The sequence below is a fragment of the Stegostoma tigrinum genome, chromosome 9, assembly GCF_030684315.1.
Source record: "Stegostoma tigrinum isolate sSteTig4 chromosome 9, sSteTig4.hap1, whole genome shotgun sequence".
In the NCBI taxonomy this organism is placed as follows: domain Eukaryota; kingdom Metazoa; phylum Chordata; class Chondrichthyes; order Orectolobiformes; family Stegostomatidae; genus Stegostoma; species Stegostoma tigrinum.
Window position 1 is genome coordinate 77178708 of NC_081362.1, and position 19265 is coordinate 77197972.

Sequence of the window (19265 nt, forward strand, 5' to 3'; positions counted from 1 at the left end):
ATTAAGATAAATTGCTTGGTCATTCATCCTGCTGTGCACAAATGGGTTACACATTTCTTAAATTACAATAATAACCATTCTTCAAAAATGCCTAAATGACTCCAATTCTCGTCCCTAGATGGTAGTGAAGCCAGACTATTGAATTTATTCAAGAGTGAGTTTGAACTTTTAATCTAAAATGTGACTCAAAAGTTTATAGAGTGCTGGCAGGAAACTGGATTTAGGTCTATAATCCAATCAGTTATGATCATAGTAAAGGCTTGAAAGGCAAAATGGCCTACTCTTGCTTTCCCAATCTGATAAGAGGAGGGAGCAATGAGGGGTGTCCTGGAGTCATGCAAGATACTGTATAGATAACAGATCTTCTTTCTTTTATAGGAGCTTGACAATCAGGACCTCATAAATAAAAAACTCATGGGCTCAGTCCTTAGAAATCAAGCAAAGTGACCCTATGAAGGCTCCCAGCAGATATGTTGCATATGTGAAATTAGTCTTTATAGTTGTTCAGTGGGGCCCACTTGTATCTGTCACATTACTACTCTAACCCACATCTCCCAATCTGATCAATTCTTCCCACTCATGATATGCAAAAGGAGGGTGATGAGAGAAGTGGGGTGGTAGCGTTGAGGGGAGATTGCAGGAATGATAAGAGACTTGGGGGAGGGGGTAAGTCAGTATGAGCCAAGTTCCTGGAGGATTTATCTCCCACCTGCCCCAGTCAATGCCACTTCCTAGCACTGCCATGTGAACTGTCATGGCTGGTGGCAATAACAGTAACTTTGCAGTACTTTCTTCCCCCTTCAGGCTATGTCTAGTATTTGTTTGCTGAAAGTGTCAGTTCCTGCAGTATTTTCTCAAAGCATCCTTCTGCTTCATCCTCCAGCCTGCTCCAGGCTGGCCTTGTTTACCCTTTAAAGGAAACATTTGAACCAACATAATCGATGATCACACTTCATCCAAACCTTCAACATGGTCTATGTCTAATTTCACTAGCTTAGTGTTCTCAATTTAAAATATTACCCATGGCTTCATTCCACCCTGATATCATCCATCCAAATATCCTTGGACTCACGCTCCTGTCCTAAAACTTTATTTCTTCTTGCCATTTATGCTGTTGCATCAGTAGAAGCCATTCCTTCTCTCTGATTCCTCTATTCTCTGAAACTCATTCCCACTGCATTATTTTTCTCATCTTCTTCCTTGCCTTCAATTTACTTCTCAAAATTGTCTTCTCGTTAACAGGATATTTGTTTACACACCCTCTTTTCTCCTTCTGTTAAGTGTTGCCCTTTATGCACTGCCCTGAGGCATTGCTTAAAATCTGAGAAATAACAAAGCGATACAAATTATTCTTAATGGAGCATTACAGCCATCAATACCAATTGTATTATCATACATAAAGAAGCTTCCATAACACCCCACATAATTCTACTTGCCCACAAACAATATCATCCAATATTAAAACGTATTGCAAGCAATCTCAATTAAATTAATCTTATTTCAAAAGTTATATGCTTAGAAGTAAATGCCAGTGAGCTAAGTTTCCTACAAACACTCCCATCCAGTCATTGGGCTTTATATAACACTATGGATTATAAAACCATTTTAAGGACATGCCATCTTTCCCTCATTGGCAGCTCTGCAAAACTCTGCAAAAGCTTACAGAATGAACAATTTAATGTCAATTATGCGATAATGGTATCTGGCATACTTAGCTCTCACATCAAGCATTGAACAGTGAAGATCCTAATACCCCTTTTCATATTGTTTGTGTCTTGTGAGGTTAGGATATAAAATAACCAACTGCACAAAGCAAAGAAGGCAGTAGAGGAAGATATTACATATTATCTTTGAAAGGACATTGCGAACTTCCTTGTTTAATTGAGATGAGATAGTGCCTGATGTGGCATTAGTCTATCCAGTCATTATCATAATACCTCAGCCATTTCATCATCTGTATTTTACTTGATTAACTTATGGCTCATTCTATTTTTTGACTTGCGTTTGATTGTGTTCTTTATTCTCACTTGTCTTTGTTCTATTCCTTCTAGACAACTGACCAAAAAATAGTATCAGGTTTTGATGGAAAACTCTGACCCAAAACAGTAACTCATCAGCACCTTGCACAGCTACTTTCTGACTAACTGATTGCTTCTGTTTTGAGTCTAAATACTCCACTTTTCTATTCCAGGGCATGTTAAATCATCCACATGGTAAGAACATTTGGGTGCTTCAACTTGATGCATTTGAGTTGGAAAGGGAAAGATCAAATAACAATGATGTGGAGATGCTAGTGTTGGACTGGGGTGGACAAGGTCAAAAATCACACAACACCAGGTTATAGTCCAACAGGTTTTTGTTTTAAACCAAAAACTTTGACAGTCTTGCTCCTTCTTGAGGTGCGAATGAGAGAGATAGCATCAAACACAGAATTTCAACTTTGGAAATTAAACCAGCATGACTCCAGGTTAAAACATAGACAGATTCTAAACAAGTTTTCACACCTAAAATGTGTCTGTCTTGACACGTTTCCTTTGACATATTGATAAAAGCATTAGTTATCTTGGGGCAGTGATTTGAAAGAAATTCAGGAATTTGCATGTTATTCAATTGAAACCTGCATCTCCTTCCTAAGCAATTCATGATTTAACAGCCATCTTAGTTTTGTTCAAAACATTCACATCATAAATTCCACGTCTGATGCCAGCTCTCTCACTGACACCGGAAAAAGGAGCAAGACTCTGAAAGCTTGAGTCTCAGGGACACAGTGGTACAAAATGTAATGTCCAACACATTACCCCAGCCCCAAACAGAACCCTAACAGTCCTGCCAGCCAATCTTGTGAAATGAAATTAGATTTAGCAGAGAGGCTAATCCAAGAATTTGAGGAAGCAATCATTTGCTTTCATTAATATATACTGGCCTTGTTCATAATCTTTGAGTGAATAATATATTGGATTCAAGGCCCCCTCCAGAGGCTTAAATACATAAACAAGGCTGACATTCCAATGCAGCACTGAGGGAGTGCTGCGCTTTTGGGCATGGTCTTCAATGAATGACATATAAAACCAAGGCCCTCTTTTAGCTTTGAAAGACTACACAGTACCATGGGAGATCACCCTGGCCACTAGTTATCCTTCAGTGAACACAGAGGAGAAGTCGTTGATGTACAAAGTTAATTGTTTCACTCCCAGAGAAGCTGCCTAACCAACTGAGCATGTTCAACATTTGCCATTTTTACAGTATTTCATATTTTGAGCACACACTGTTTTGGTCGTTGGCCACACATTATCTTAGTCATATTGCACTGCCTTCGTGTCAGCAATTGGCTGTTGAGTTTCATACTTTATCACAATGAATAGGTTTCAAAACAGTCCACTGCCAATAAAATACTTTGGGACATTGAGGTTGTGAAAGTCATTATGTCAATGCAGTATTTTTGGAGTCGACAGACAAAGCCTTCCCTGAGCTTCCACTGCTCGAAGAGAGTGAGACAAAGCAATTATTGCAACTTAGTAAATAAACAATAAAACATGGCAAGATTTAAAGGATGGAGAGTAATTTTCATTGAGAAATGATACATTTGAAGAGAGGCCTTCAGATATTGAAGTGATAACAGTGTGTGACATTGTCTCATGTATTAGCTCAGTAAAATTAATGGAGTACATATATCAAAGGTGATTCAGAATATTTACAGGAACCTATCACAGAGTTTAAAAATTACAAATTTAGACAGTTTACCCACCACTAATAGAGGGGCGAAAAATGTTCAATTCAGTTCCAAAGTATACATTAAAAAACGTGCAAGAAGCCAGATGTATGCAGAAAGATCTTCAATGAAGTATAGACAGTGCACGGGATCACTGCACCTGAAATGCAGTACAACACAGCTTCAATAAATACTCTGAAGCAAGTCCTTGAATAATGTCCGGGACTCACACTTTGCAGTCTAAATAAAAATGTATTATCCAACGAGTGAGAATGCTGGTTTCACTGCCAAGCAGCACAGTAACCCACTGCAGTTAATTAAACGCGAGGATACATGAAAAACAACGAAGACAAAGGTACTGGAGATCAACTTTGTAGAAGTGCTGAGTGCCCTGAATTCTGCACAGTTAGGAACAATGTCATTGTTGTTTGTGTCACCCTTGACCATTATATATCGATGGCAAATTGCTTACAATGAATGGAGTCATCTGCCTCTCTTCGTCCTGATTGCAGTGTTCAGCCTTAGACCTTTGTTGAAGGAGAAGTGTTGCAAATGGAGACAATGACCGGCAGTTTCTCTAGTTGTCTCATGCCTGACTGTTTAGTAGAGCTGACTTCTCAGCTGTTAAACTAATTTGATGAGGGAGCCAGGGATATTATTTCAAACACATTATGACGTTCTGCTGCGTGTGACCATTGTGTTCTCTCCAGTCCAACGCCGCACCCCACCAGAAAAGCAACAATGGCTCAGCGGACACAGAGCTCTCACCTTGGGAATTACCAGGCAGTGGGATCAAGTGTAATTGCAGAGGTTTGAGCACATAATCCAGGTCGACACACCCAGTTCACTGTCAGATGTGTCATCTTTCAGATGATTTTTACATTCAGCTGATTTTTACATTCAGCTGAATATACTTGAGACCTTTCCAGATTTGGCATCTTTCAAAGACAAGCAGGGGAGTTATTATATCAGAGATAGTAGGAACTGCAGATGCCGGAGAATCCAAGACAACAAGGTGTCGAGCTGGATGAACACGGCAGGCCAAGCTGCATCACTGGAGCAGGAAGGCTGACAATTCAGGCCTAGACCCTTCATCAGAAACGGGGGAGGTGAAGGGGGTTCTGATATAAATAGGGAGAGAAGGGGAGGCGGATCGAAGATGGATAGAGGAGAAGACAGGTGGAGAGGAGTCAGACAAGTCAAAGAGACGGGAATGGAGCCAGTAAAGGTGACTGTAGGTGGGGAGGTAGGGAGGAGATAGGTTAGTCCAGGGAGGACAGACAGGTCAAGTTGGGCAGGATGAAGTTAATAGGTAGGAGATGGGGGTGCAGCTTGAGGTGGGAGGAGGGGATAGGAGAGAGGAAGAACAGGTTAGGGAGGCGGGGGCGAGCTGAGCTGGTTTTGGGATGCAGTGGGGGGAGGGGAGGTTTTGAAGCTTGTGAAGTCCACATTGATACCATTGGGCTGCAGGGGTCCCAAGCGGAATATCAGTTCCTGTTCCTGCAACCTTTCAGGTGGCATCATTGTGGCACTGCAGGAGGCCCAGGATGGGCATGTCATCTGAGGAATGCGAGTGGAGTTGAAATGGTTCGCAACTGGGAGGTGCAGTAGTTTATTGCAAACCGAGTGGAGGTGTTCTGCAAAGTGGTCCCCAAGCCTCCGTTTGGTTACCCCGATGTAGAGGAGGCCACAACGGGAACAGCGGATACAGTATACCATGTTAGCGTATGTGCAGGTGAACATCTGCTTGATCTGGAAAGTCTTCTTGGGGCCTGGGATGGTGGTGAGGGAGGAGGTGTGGGGGCAGGTGTAGCGCTTCCTGTGGTTGCACAGAAATGTGCCGGGTGTGGTTGGGTTAGAGGGGAGTGTGGAGTGGACAAGGGAGTCATGGAGAGAGTGGTCCCTCCGGAAAGCAGACAAGGGTGGAGATGGAAAAATGTCTTTGGTGGTGGGGTCGGATTGCAGAAGGTGGAAGTGTCGGAGGATGATGGGTTGGATCCGGAGGTTGGTGGGATGGTATGTGAGGACGCGGGGGGTTCTGTTTTGTTTGTTATTGCAGGGACAGGGTGTGAAGGTTGAGTTGCGGGAAATGCGGGAGACACGGTCGAGTGCGTTCTCGACTGCTGCAGGGGCGAAGTTGCGGTCCTTGAAAAGTCACGAACCATTTCAACTCCCCCTCCCATTCCTCAGACGACATGTCCATCCTGGGCCTCCTGCAGTGCCACAGTTGCAGGAACAGGAACCCATTTTCCACTTGGGATCCCCGCAGCCCAAAGGTATCTATGTGGATTTCACATGCTTCAAAATCTCTCCTTCCGCAACCACATCCCAAAACCAGCACAGCTCGCCCCCACCTCCCTAACTCGTTCCTCCTCTCACCTATCCCCTCCTCCCACCTCAAGTCGCACCCCCATTTCCTGCCTACTAATCTCATCCCGCCACCTTGACCTGTCAATCCTCCCTGGACTGACCTATCCCCTCCCTACCTCCCCACCTACACTCACCTTTACTGTCCCCATCCCCGCCTCTTTGGCATGTCTGTCTCCTCTCTAGTCGTTTTCTCCTCTATCCATCTTCGGTCCGCCTCCCCTCTCTCCCTATTTATTTCAGAACCCCATTCCCCTCCCTCATTTCTGATGAAGGGTCTAGGCCCGAAACTTCAGCTTTCCTGCTCCTAAGATGCTGCTTGGCCTGCTGTGTTCATCCAGCTCTTCACCTTGTTGTCTCAGATTCTCCAGCATCTGCAGCTCCTACTATCTCTGAGGGGGCAATTTCAGCTGTGTCCATCTCAGATTCCAAGCTCTCTTCAATACTTGACAGAGAGGTAGGGCCCACGGGTTCTACCGGCTCTTCCCCATTGCGAAGAACCAGGCACATTTTGCTCCCATTCCATTTGTGAGTTGCAGCTTTCACGTGGGCAGCACGTGGCTCAGTGGTTCACACTGCTGCCTCACAGCACCCTCGTTCAACTCCACGCTCTGGCGGTTGTCTGTGTGGAGTTTGCACGTTCTCCCTCTGCGTGCATAGGTCTCCCTCTGGTGCTCCTCCCAAAGTCCGAAGATGAGCCGGTTAGGTGGATTGGGCATGTTAAATTGCCCAGAGATGTGCAGGGTAGGTGGATTAGCCATGGGAAATGCAGGTTTGCGGGAATGGAGTGGGGGTGTGTGTCTGATTTGGACGCTCTTCAGTTGACTGGTGTGGACTCAGTGAGTTGAATGGTCTGCTTTCACTGTGTAGGGATTCTATGTACTTGTTCAGGACTACTGCACCTCCACAGCCTGCACTGCTTTGATGATTCCTTCACCCTCCAGCCTCCTGATTTCTGCCTCCACTTTGGCTGCAAGGCAAATGGCATTAGGCACACCTTGCAGAATCGTGGAATTGCTTCCTGGTCAACATGTAACATGGCCTTGGCTCCTTTGATAGTCCTTAGATGTTCCTAAAAACCTTCTGGATATTTAATTAGGACTTCACTCAGGCAGCCATTTTCTAATCATAAAAATGTTGAGCCAATCTAAGTGAATTTTTCTCAACTAATTTCGCCCCATCAAGCTTGGGCCTGAATCTTTCACTACCATCAATGGTTACTAAATCAACTGTTTCTCCTAAGAGACCAGAGCCAAAGCTGAAACGTTAATCTACAAAAAGGTTCCCTCATACCAGTTCTCTAGTCTCGCCGGCAACGTGCGCAAACTTAAGATTTGGGGTCCGGAGTGAATTTTATTAAAGACTGGTTCGGTGGTCATTGAAGCGACTGCAACCGTACCAACCTCCATTAGAACTGGGTGATCAGTTAACAAGACATTTATTTTGATTGAGAGATAGTAGGAACTCCAGATGCTGGAGAATCTGAGATAACAAGGTACAGAGTTGGGTGAACACAACAGGCCAAGCAGCATCAGAGGAGCAGGAAGGCTGACGTTTCGGGTCTGGACCCTTCTTCTGAAGAAGACTTTCCAGGGTGTGCATTCTCCTGGATACCAACCTAGGAGCTCTCTTACTCAATTGAAGTCTAGTGGGACTCTTTTGTTGTCATGAGTCCACATACTGGCAGCAACTACAATGATTTGAAGTCATTTGATGAAGGAGCAGCACTCTGAAAGCTTGTGATTTCAAATAAGCCCATTCGGCTAGAACCTGGTTCTGACTGGATATGGCCTGAGATAGGCTATGTAATTGCCTTCACTCAAGTGATGTTTGCCAAGCTCAGTCAGCCTGGTGAGGGTGCCCACTTCCATTGGAATACCCTACAATTCATATGCTCCAATTGCTGCATTTTCTAATGACAAAGCTAGTTGTTGTGCTTGCTTGAAGTCCAGTTGGGCTTCAGCTAGCAGATGTGTTTGCATGGTTACATCATTAAACCCGCATCCCAAACGGTCTTTCAGCATCTCATGGAGGATTAAACCAAAGTCACCTCCCTCTGCCAGTCATCCTAACCTCATCAAAAATCAAGAAACTGATTCCCGTGGTTCTCAAATTGCCAGTAAACACAACAGCCAATCAGAATTTGAGGAGGCTTGGAGTCATAATATTCCTTCAGTAAATGTGTCAACTCTTGAAAGGTTTTAGTATCTGGTGCCTCAGGAAACATCAAGCTCCAAATAACCAAAAATGCTGCAGATCCACAAGCTGTCAGGAGAATTCAGCACCCTTTCATCTGCCCCAATTTCATTTGGTTGGAAAAAAAAATGCATTCTCTCCCCATACTGGGCCCAGTCTTTGACAGCAGGATAGAATGAATCATGCTTCCTAAATAAATGACATGATACCAGAAATGCTTATCCCATCTCAAAGACAACTGTTGCGAGTGAGTTTCTTCAGGATGTGCTTGCTTGTGTTGTTATTGCAAGAACTTCACAGACACTGGTACAGACTTGACTGAGTCAACTTCCAGAGGGTCAGTATCTCTGACATTCCTGTTTTCATCTATCAGCCAGGACTCCCTGATTGGACTAGATTAACAATCCCAATGAGGAAACTCATATTTGATGAGGTCCACCTTGCTAACCACAATACAATCACTCCAATGGCAGTCGTTATGTTTAATGCTTTTATTTCTCTATGTTTTATGATGTGAATTTGTCTTGCATTGGTGGTGTTTGTGCTGGATAGTTTACAGGGCTTGTGGGAAAGTAAACAACTTGTAGAAAGAGCTAGAAGCCTCAGCTCAAAGCATGGAGAAGGCATTTAAAGCATTTTGAATAAAACCTGTTGCAAACAGAAACTAGTGCCATCGCTGCTTAAATCTGAGATATAATAGATAACAGTGTTGCATATTGCACACAGTCTGCAAAGGGTTTCATTGGTTGTGAAATACTTTGGAATGTCCTGATTGCACCAAATGCAATATAGATGCAAACACTTTCACGTAGAGATTAGTTTAGTTGTCATCAGGAATAAGTATAGAAAAGGAAGTAGAGAAAGGAATGCCAAACGCCTCAAGGACAGGGACGCTTTCACCTCCCAGAAGCACTTGCCAACGAGTGGTTGGAGATGTGGCTCGAGCATTGGGTTTAGCCCCACAGAACCCACGACCAATGACGCGGAAACTCTTTGGTGGACAATCATACACTTCAGCAAGTGTTTGCCAAAGACAGATTTATTTATCACTCTTTTTAAGGTTGCAATTCTATTTTGACTTCTGGCTGTAAGCTGTTCTTCATGCTATAGGATCAGCTGACCCGGACCCTTGGTTTAGTAGCATCTTCAATCCTGTGTGTTCACAAAGAGATGTTCTGCTTTATTGGAAGCTTCCTTTCTTTTCATCAAATAACACACATCTGGGATCCCACAATGAACACAACACTGTGGCTGCCACTATCTTCCTGGAGGTGGATTTCTGGGAAGATCAGACATCAATGTGCCCTGCCGTTACCAGGTCATATTCATGTCAGATTCTGTGATGGGGCTGGCTGCATATCAGATTCCCACCAAAGACAGAGAGAGAGTCAACTTGAAGAGAAAATGATCACTATAGCACAGAAACAGGACCTCGATCAGTAAATCTAAAATTATGATTTAATATCTTAGGGTGGACAATAAACTCCTGAGGAATTGATGAATTATATCTTGGTGGGTAGTCAGAGTATTCCTCTCAAGGTCGACTGATTTATTGAAGGCTGTCTGGGCTTTATTTTCTCCAGAGAAAATGCTCAGAAAGCATAGATTTAGTAAAGGTAACAGCTTCACACTGCCACGGGACATGTGAGTGAATGGTAACTTATTCTGATTATGCCCTCAGCAACTTTGAAATGTTCACTCCCAGCAGCAAATGCCAAAGAACATTTGGGAAGATGGTAGAGAAAACGGGAAGCTGGCCTTTGAGTAATCTTTCTGCATTGACCCAGACAGTTTTCACCACTTGCTAAATCCCTGTCACTGTCCAAATGCCACTCAATCATCACAATCATGAGATTGAAAGGAGTCTGTATTGCTCACAACGTCGGATAGTTCACTTCAGGAAACAAGCTTCCTCTTTACATTGCCATAAAAGATATACAGCATCAAATGTTAATTTTCAATTTCAATGACTAGGTCCGTATACCAGGCTTCTTAAAAAAAAGATGGGGCCAAGTTAGAGAAAGGTTATTTCACTGAAACAAAGTGATTCTCATGTCAATTTGCATTACTGTGTAGCCACACCTCATTTTATGCAGACATAGGATATACGGAGACCTCGAGAAAGACTGGGAAAGTGAAAGGTTTTGTTTTCTGTGCTATTGACAAAGCATTAATGGAGACAAGCAACTGAAAACAGGAAATGTTGGCACAGACCGCATCATCTCAAGGTCAATTGATCTTTCTGGAAGCTCACTTAACCCTTAACTGCTTATTTAAGGATTGTGGGTGGGCTGTTCATTTAGGTACCTGCAACCCCTCTGTTTGATGGCGCACTTAAGAGTGGGTGGGAGAGTGGTGGATTATATTGGGTCCACTCCTGCCCAACCAGGGGCACATAATATGTAGCCCAAGGATCCTGCTGAACACTGGAGGCTAACAAGGCAATTCCTGTACTCTGCCTTCCAACACTGCAAAGGACAGGGAGCGCTATGAACACCTTTGACTGTGATCATATCCGTTTCTCCTAAATCAATCGGCCTGATAGTTATTACTCTACAGCTATGATGGATTATCCATACTAATTGTGTTTGCCCCTTTTCCTCCCCACCCACAGGTCCTTCACCTTAGTCATATGGATGAGATGTCCTGTTATGGGAAGAAGTTTTCCCTCCTGCTGTGGTATTAGTAATAATGAGAAGAGGTTGAAATATATGATGAGAATGAAAGAAATCAGATTCTTGATGCCATTAAAAAATTCCTTAAATTTCCCTCAGAGGGTAAATGGTAACTTCAAAATCTTACCCTTCAGCGGCAACTATTTATATCACTAAAGCCCCAACTCTCCTTACTTATAGCCCACTTCCAATTCCACTCTCTTCCCAAGAAACTAGATGGTGTCTATTCCCAGCATGTAAATCAGGGCTAGGACCTGGTGGCTGCAGCTCTCCATTGAGCTATTGGGCACTGCTTTCTCACAACCATGTCCCTGCAGCTCCATGGCCACTTCTCCTTCGACTCTTCATCCACACAGTCGACATTGGCAAACCCACAAGCTTAAGTCATGCTTGCTTTGGGACCGACCATCACACTACTCTTCAACACCTCACTATGCAGCTCAAGGACACCTATGATTTGCAAAAGTATGCCAGTTGCACAGGGAGACGCATGAGGTATACCTTATCATTCTTAGCTTGCTCTCTTAGTGCTTACTCATGTTGTGCTTACACAGATGCAACCAGCCCCTGTCTCCTTCATATTGCTTCGTTAGTGTATGCTCACTGACTTCAGGGCTGAGTCTGGATCGTGTGCATTGCTCTCTTAATGCACATGGTCTTTAGCGCTCTTGCCTCTATAGCCTGCATTGCTTTTTAATAGAGGGGAGCACGCAGGCATTTTCTCACGACTTAAGGCACTGAACAGTCAATGATGCCCATTGTTGTGTGGCACCTTGCAACATCAATGGCACACTGGCAGCAAAACATACTGCATGTGCTTCACCTAAATGGTCATGTGTAAAAGTCAAAAGGAGAGCAGTCATAATGGAGCAAAGCATGGTGCCAGGCAGTTAGAGGGCACGGACATGATTCATTTGATTCCAGTCCAGGAGACTGGCCACAGTCAGTCAGGTACTCCATCCTTACCACAGCCTGGGAATCCATGTTTTTGCAGTGTAGGGATTGGGCCAGGTTAGTCCTGCAGGTCAAGTGCAAGCAGTCCAGGAAATACAGGTAATTGAGATGTTCCCAGTGAGTGAATAGGAAAGGTAGAGGGCAGGAATGGTCAACAGTTGGAAGGATGAGTTGCGTAACTGCTATTCAGTGGACAGGGTACCTGCAGTTCTGAGAGTCGTAGTCCATGAATCTTGATACGATATGTATGCAGTGGCAGAGTTTGAGTGAATGGTGGTCCTTGGAGTGCAAGATATTAGGAAGAAGACTGTAGCATTGACCCTTGTGGAATACAGAAGATCAGTGACTTTCTTGCTGCACTACTGGGTGTCCAACCTCACCCAGGCTGCTGCACTTCCCTGGGCTATAACTTGTGGCCAGGCTAGCTTGGTCTGATGATGTTGCCTCTTGCAGCAGTCAACCAGTTAAGGGACTGCCCTCATCTCCACCTCCCTGACAACAAAAGACCCCTAGGTCTCTATCCAGGAAAGGGGGACCCTAGGTTGTCTTTCTTCTGGGTCAGATCTGCACTGATAAGACCTAAGGACCGTAGTGTGAGGGCTCATTGCTGACTTGCAGCAGCTAAAGTGGGGTAAAGCCTGGCTTTAAATGTAGCTTTAAACGAGAGCCATGCACACTGGAGAATCACAGTAATGGTGAGCACTTCCAGTCTCTCTGACTATCTGACTCCCACAAAAAATGCACCCAAGTGCATGGTCGCATAAGGAACGCGGTAAAGAGCTTAAGATCATGGAAGAAATTTCACTCTGGATTGTGGCAGACCAGATGTCACAAACCTAACCAGCTACAATGGGAAAATTCCTTCCTTCAATATAAAGGCAAGCTGTGATAAAAGTTCTTGCTGGACTGTATTTACAGCAGAACTGCTTATCACTAGCATCTTGTATTACACGTAAAATGATGAAATTTTTCTGTAACCAAAGGATGTATGTATTTCCTATGCCAAATGCTGCAATGTTTTATCCTGTGTGAAATGGTCCGCTCTCACTCATTAATGATGCAGCATTGGTGACTGCTTGTACAGCTGACTGTTAGCCATTCCATTCCTGCCATTCTCCTCAGGCCTCTCATTTCCTCAGCTATTCTCTCATACTAAATTTCTTTAATGTCCTTGTGCTTATATCCATTCAATGACTGGTGCTTCAATTTGAGTATTTCCGTACAAATTCTGAATTTATTTCCAATCTATCTGTAGGCCTGCTTGGAATTAATGTATCTGTTCTTATGATTGTGAAAAGCTGCCTTCCCACCATGCCTCCCCACACCTCCCCCCACCTCAGGAGCCAATACACCTGCTGCATGTTTCAAACATCTCTCTTATTGTCTCAGATTTTCAGCATTTTGCTCTTTAACTTGCATACACCCAATCCCAGTCCTCCTGACCACGATCCTCTCTTACCAGATGGATACTAATGCAAGTGAACGGGGCTGCCACTAGAGGTCACATGCAAGTGAATTGTAACATGAGTCTACACATTTTCTGCGGCACAAAACCCAGGAAATAAAAATTACACGTTACATCTCATATTTCAACATCATACCTCAATTTTGCAAACAGCAAAACCTGTCAAACCTTTAGATTCTGTTGATCAGCCCTCCAAAACAACTGCAAGATAGTCAAATAGTGTTTGCATGTATTGGCATGAAGATGGTGTGGATTGTTCATTTTATTGCTCAGTTAAGCATGAATATAGCATCACATTTCCTCAAGCTTTTAATGTTTACAAAATTTCCCAGAGGGTAAATTGGATACTTACTCAAAGAAGGATATATAGTCGCTGGGATACTTAGCATTTGTTGAAACTGAAGGTTTTCAGAAAGATCTTAAAAGGTGATGAGGGAGATGGTGTATTCTTTGACAATGTGAAAGGTTTTAGGAAGTGGAGGAGATTTAAGGAGCCAAAGATGTGTCGAGACTGAATACCAGTGTGTGCTAACACTGAAGGCACAGCCTCTCATAATGAAGTACATTGATCAGGAAATTTACAAGAGGCTAGGGTCAGGGGAATAGAGAGTTCAAGGAGTGGATGGAATGTAGGAGCTTAAACACTGCGTAAGGTTGTAATGATGCAGAAGGATGAAGTCATGAAGAGATATAAACATTTGAAGCAGACTTTAAACTTTAGTTGTGGAAGTTTGCTGTCACCATTGAAGGAGACAGATAGGGAAGATCAGCCAGGATCAAACAGGACACTGCTACTACAAACAGCGACAAGAGCTACGGTGTGGGTATAAAGTTTGCAGTTGGAATGGAAGAGAGCAACTTCATTTGCTGCATTCTTTAAGTTGAGGAAATTGTGGCATATATAGGACTGGAAATAAAAATAACAGAACATCATATCACTGTGGCAGTGGAGGGAGTTAAAAAAAGGTACTGGAGAGGTATATGAGTAAAGGTGACTTTATGTTTGAAGATCTTGCAATCAAAGGGAAGCACAAAAAGAACAAAAGGAATAGTCAAGCAAGGATCAATTAAGTGCCCTAAATTAAAACCCGTACCCCACGTGCACAAACAAGTGCATGCAACTCACTTATAGGAGAGACAGGCAGAAACATATAAAAGTGCAGTAGGTCACAAATTTCATGAAAATGAGCACTATTCCATTTATTATTATTTATAGAAATTTCTTTTCTGACACTTGTAATACAAAAGCTATGCACATGCATTAATATAACATAAGCATCTTCAGTATTTAAGGGAGTTTGTAAAACCTGCTTAAACAGATCACAGCTTTTTTAAAAAAAATCATGGAAGGGTGAGAGGCCAGTATCTGCGGAAATATCCTCAGATTGGATTATGGAGTGCTTTCTAATTCCCATTGCCCAAAGGAAGATATAATGAAGCAGTCTTTTGAGGTCAGAAAGAATTTTGCAGCTCTTCAAGACGATCTCTTCTGCTTGATGCTGACAGGAAAGTGAGACACTTTGAGCGAGGTTCTCCTCTTCATGCAGAGGGAAAACGGCTGTCTTTTTACTGTGAGCCCATGGTGATCCTGGCCCAGCCGCAGGATGTGTTATGTCAGTAAGAAAGCGCTTGCTACTGCAGACATGGAGAACCTGGGCTAAAATGCCTGTTTATCACCTAGTGCCACATCAGGCATGATGGCCTGCCATCAGAAAGGAGCGGAAGACTGCTTTTTAAGTCTCTGATGAAGCTGAAAATTAAAAGGATTGAGGTTGCAGTTTAAAATATTTTTCCTCAATTAAAAGGCATTACGCACTTAACTTCTGCTCAGAGCAGTACTCAGGGTAGGCCACATTGGGTGATGGGCCTGCAGACAAGGACCTGATGCACCTGGGAGTTAGCCAGGGTGGGATCCATAGTAAACCGTGGTGAATGGTAATCACAGTAAAGTAAAAGCTGCAGACTCAGGCACAGAAAGAATAGCTGGAAAGCCACAGGAGAGGGAACGGAGACAGGCTACAGTGTGATTTGCCCTCAGGAAGGAAATGGCCTACATACTGTGATTTCCCCCTCGCCCCACACCACCTAGGGGTTAGGCTGGAGTTTGAGCTTGGAACAGAAGATTGGCAATATGCCACAATGGACAAACATGCCTTGTTTCTCATTGTTCTCTCGCCTGACTGCAGGCTGCACAGGCACAGAAAGATTCCAATTGTCATTAAGTGATGAAACACTTGGAACTATAAAGCATTTCCTAATTTATTAATTCTTCATATTCTTAGGGAAAAATAAGCTGTGAGTGAGGAGGCAGTGGATGATTATGAGAAGTGATAATTGAAAGGCGGTGAGATTACCCCCGGCTTTAATTCAAACCCAAAATGAAGGGGTTAAAGCTCTCTCTTACACCCCTAGCAGTTATACATGAGCGTTGTCATATTGACATAAATGCCTTCAGGTTGTTGAATATGGAAAAACATATGGGGAGCAGTATTGGGATTTTTTTTAACCATGGAACTGTCATTTATCTCAGACCAGATGTAGAGTTTGACACAGACCCAATCCAGGTATTTTTGACTGAGAGGATATAATGGATGCAAATTGATTTGGATAGAAATAGTCAAAGTCAGAGAGTCATGAATAAACCCAATAAGCTGATCTATAAAAATTACATTTTCAACTAAACCATGAGATCAATAACTCTCCTTTTCTCAGCCGTAACTTAAAGGGCAAAAAGTTACATTAAATTGTTTATAGATCAGAGAAAGTAATGATCCTTTCATCATATCTTCATACAACATGGATATTTGGAACATGTTTTGCCTTTTGCTTCAAAATAGTCTCCCCCACAGGAAAATGTTCCTATATTTGGGCTGAATTGATTTACAGGATCCTTAAATTTGTCTTTCAAAACGACGTTGCCATTTCGGGTAGTATCATTTAATCATCAGTTATGTACTTGTGCAGAATGCTCCTGATAAGAACCTTAGGTAACACTGCAAATGGTCATAATCTCGGCAAGACAGTATCATTCCCATTAAAAAATTACAATGTCGTCGGGCAACTTTTAAGAAGAAAAACAATGTTTTTGCTCATTTACGGAAAGAAAAGATACACAGAAAACAACTGCGAACTATAGTGAGTAACTGGATTGATCTAGCTGAGGGGTTCCAGATCACATTGCAATTTGGCAATTTAAAATTGCAGTCTTGATTTGGCTAAATTAGGAAGATGACAATATGTGTTCATTTCAAAGAAAATGAAACTGTGCTTTGATGCAGTTCATTTTAGGAGAAGTTTATGGTCCCATTTTTTGTCTAAAATGAGTGCACAGGCTATTAATGGGGCATGATTCCAGTGGTACTGATTGCTTTCTGGCATTGTATGTCCAGTCTTGTTCTGTGAATGCAGGCAGCCTGTTACAGCGGACCATTTAACCATGGGTGATTCGCATTCGAACCCAAATCTGTCGTTGACAACATTTTACACACACTTAAAAAAGACCAGTGACCAGCAAGTAGAATCCACAGTTGATTTCCCCTCCTCCCTACAGCCCAATAAGACCAAACCCACTTGTCTCAGCCAACCTGAGATTCCTTAGGTCTGCGAACAGGGGCTTGAAATCTGAATCTTGTTGATTATTGGCACATCATACAGAGTCTCACTTTTAATCTATAGAAGGGGGAGGGTGCTTCAAACTTGGGACTGTGGTTTCATGTTGACAGCCCAATGTGTCCTTGATGGAGGATGATGATCATGCAATCAGTACATTGGAAGAATCATCCTTTATTCTCTCACACTATTTAATAATCCAGAAACTATCAGATGTCTTTTAACCCTTTAAAGCCTGATACTGCATTGCAGACATCCAAGGAGATACAATTAACTGTCTGAATGCTGAAACAGATTTTTCCCCTGCATACAATTCTTACCTAATTCTATTTAAAACAAAATAAAGCAGTTTATTCAAGTGATCCATAAGGTTTTGAACTATACTACACCTGTTGTTGATTATTGATTCTGATTCTTCACGGCCTCCTTTATTTATATCCAAGCACATTTTCACCAATGTAAAGGATGCACATTCACTTTTTGCTTTAGAAAGCGTGGGAAGGTCTGGCCTGAAAATCTGCTTTCATTTCTTCCGGTGGTTAATAATTACTGAAGGGTCAATCCAAGCAAACACCCCAACTTTTAACCTGAGCAAAATGGGTCACAGACAAGGCATTTCAGGGGAGTCTGCTATTCAACTCAAAAGTCTATCCAATCTCTGACCATTCGTTGAAAAGAACACGTAGGAACATTTTGCCACATCACCTCACCCAGCAGTTTTGTGTTTGCTTAAATCTGTCAATCTATGAATGATTGCAACTGGTTTGCTTTCTGTGTAAAAGGTGTGGACTGTTTGATTAGGGGGAAGAGAGAGACAGAAAAAAAAAGCAAGGCACCCGGCGGTCACAGAATTAATTGCTTGCTGTTTATTGTTACGAATAGCAAAGTCAAATGCAATACCAGAGATTTCGACAGGCTGTTCACAGCAATAAAGAGAGGCTATCCGGGCGCTTTAACCATTTATTAATTTGCATGTAGGGTAAGAAGGTGAACGCATTTCTCCCGCTTCTGATTTCTGACCGATCCAACTTCCCACAGTCGCCCTGAAGTGCCACAATGCTTGCCCACCAACCAGTTCGCATATTTCCCCTCAGCACGTTTAAATTGGTCCGCACTGGCTCTCGGGGACTAGCAGAATTAAAGAACTGGTGTATGAAAACAATACAAAAAAAAACAAAAAGAGATCCATTCGGTCAAAGACAGAAACAGTCGACCGAAACTCAAATGTGGTCTCCTTGACTTTGCTGAACGCGCACACAAATCACTCAGCAGCAAGACAGATGAACGCTGACTTCAGTGAGACAGGCTGACCCGACAGGACTTCCGTGCTTGCCATGCCTATGCTGGGTCACCCTGACTTCTTCCACTGGATCCAACCCCACACAGTCGGACACAGCCGCTAATTACTTCCCCCTCATCAAATGGGGAAAATTATAACTGCTCCCCAAAAAAACTCTTAAAGTGAGATCTCCAAGGTGCTAAGAGGGGAATTTATATTTAAAAAGACCCCGATTATCCAAAAGGGGCGGGGGGGGGGGGACGGCTTTGTTACATTCTTTACCTGCCACAGGATCAATGCTATGACAGCAGGAGCTGGGTTCCGATTGAAAACGCTGTACTTTAGCGAAGTTAACAGGAGTGGGGGAGACGCAGAAAGACGCTTGTTTCTGGACGGTGATACACCCGATTTTTAACTATTTTACCCGTCACCAATGCGGCATCTTTAGCAAATATTATCAACACAACGAGTAGAAAAGGCTTTCTTGAATATTCCAAATAACAAGCACTTCTTACCTTTTCCATTCTCTGCAAGTACGGTTCGGATGTGATACACAGAATAAGTAACTTGGCTGTCCCATTGAATGCATTAATCCACCAAAGCAAAACTTGGCCAGTTCTAACGAGGTCCTCTCATGGTGGTATCTTCCGCCTTCGTTGACTTAGTCCCTTGCCATGTTAGCACTGTCTACGACCGCCTGCTTTTGGCTTCGAACCTCTGTTGCACTGACTAGTACTGGAATACCTTCAGGCGCCTGGAAATTGCTGCCGCCCATATGCCGAGCTGATTTGTTGCTGTACTAGTGATGTCATGGCTGATACACCTACTTGATCTATATGCACGCTGTGAATTTGAAGGATAGCTGAAAAAATGTCGAATGCACAAGGCAGCAAGCTATGCTGCTCTGCTCAGGTCACAGCTCTCGCGGATGATGCTACAAAACGTCGTTTCCAACTCCATTCTGGTATTGAAATGCATTGGAGTAGCAGATAATATAAATATTTACAATTG

General features: G+C 43.1%; 1 protein-coding gene across 4 annotated transcripts in view; it reads right to left on the reverse strand.

Annotated features, from left to right (window-relative positions):
- Positions 1–18968, reverse strand: part of LOC125454579 (muscarinic acetylcholine receptor M3-like) — a 232258-nt gene extending 213290 nt beyond the window's left edge. For all 4 annotated transcript variants that reach the window (XM_048535496.2, XM_048535493.2, XM_048535495.2 and 1 more), the window contains exon 1: positions 18770–18968. The gene's annotated coding sequence lies outside the window, so the exon portion shown is untranslated. The remainder of the gene's footprint in view (positions 1–18769) is intronic.
- Positions 18969–19265: the final 297 nt, after the last annotated feature.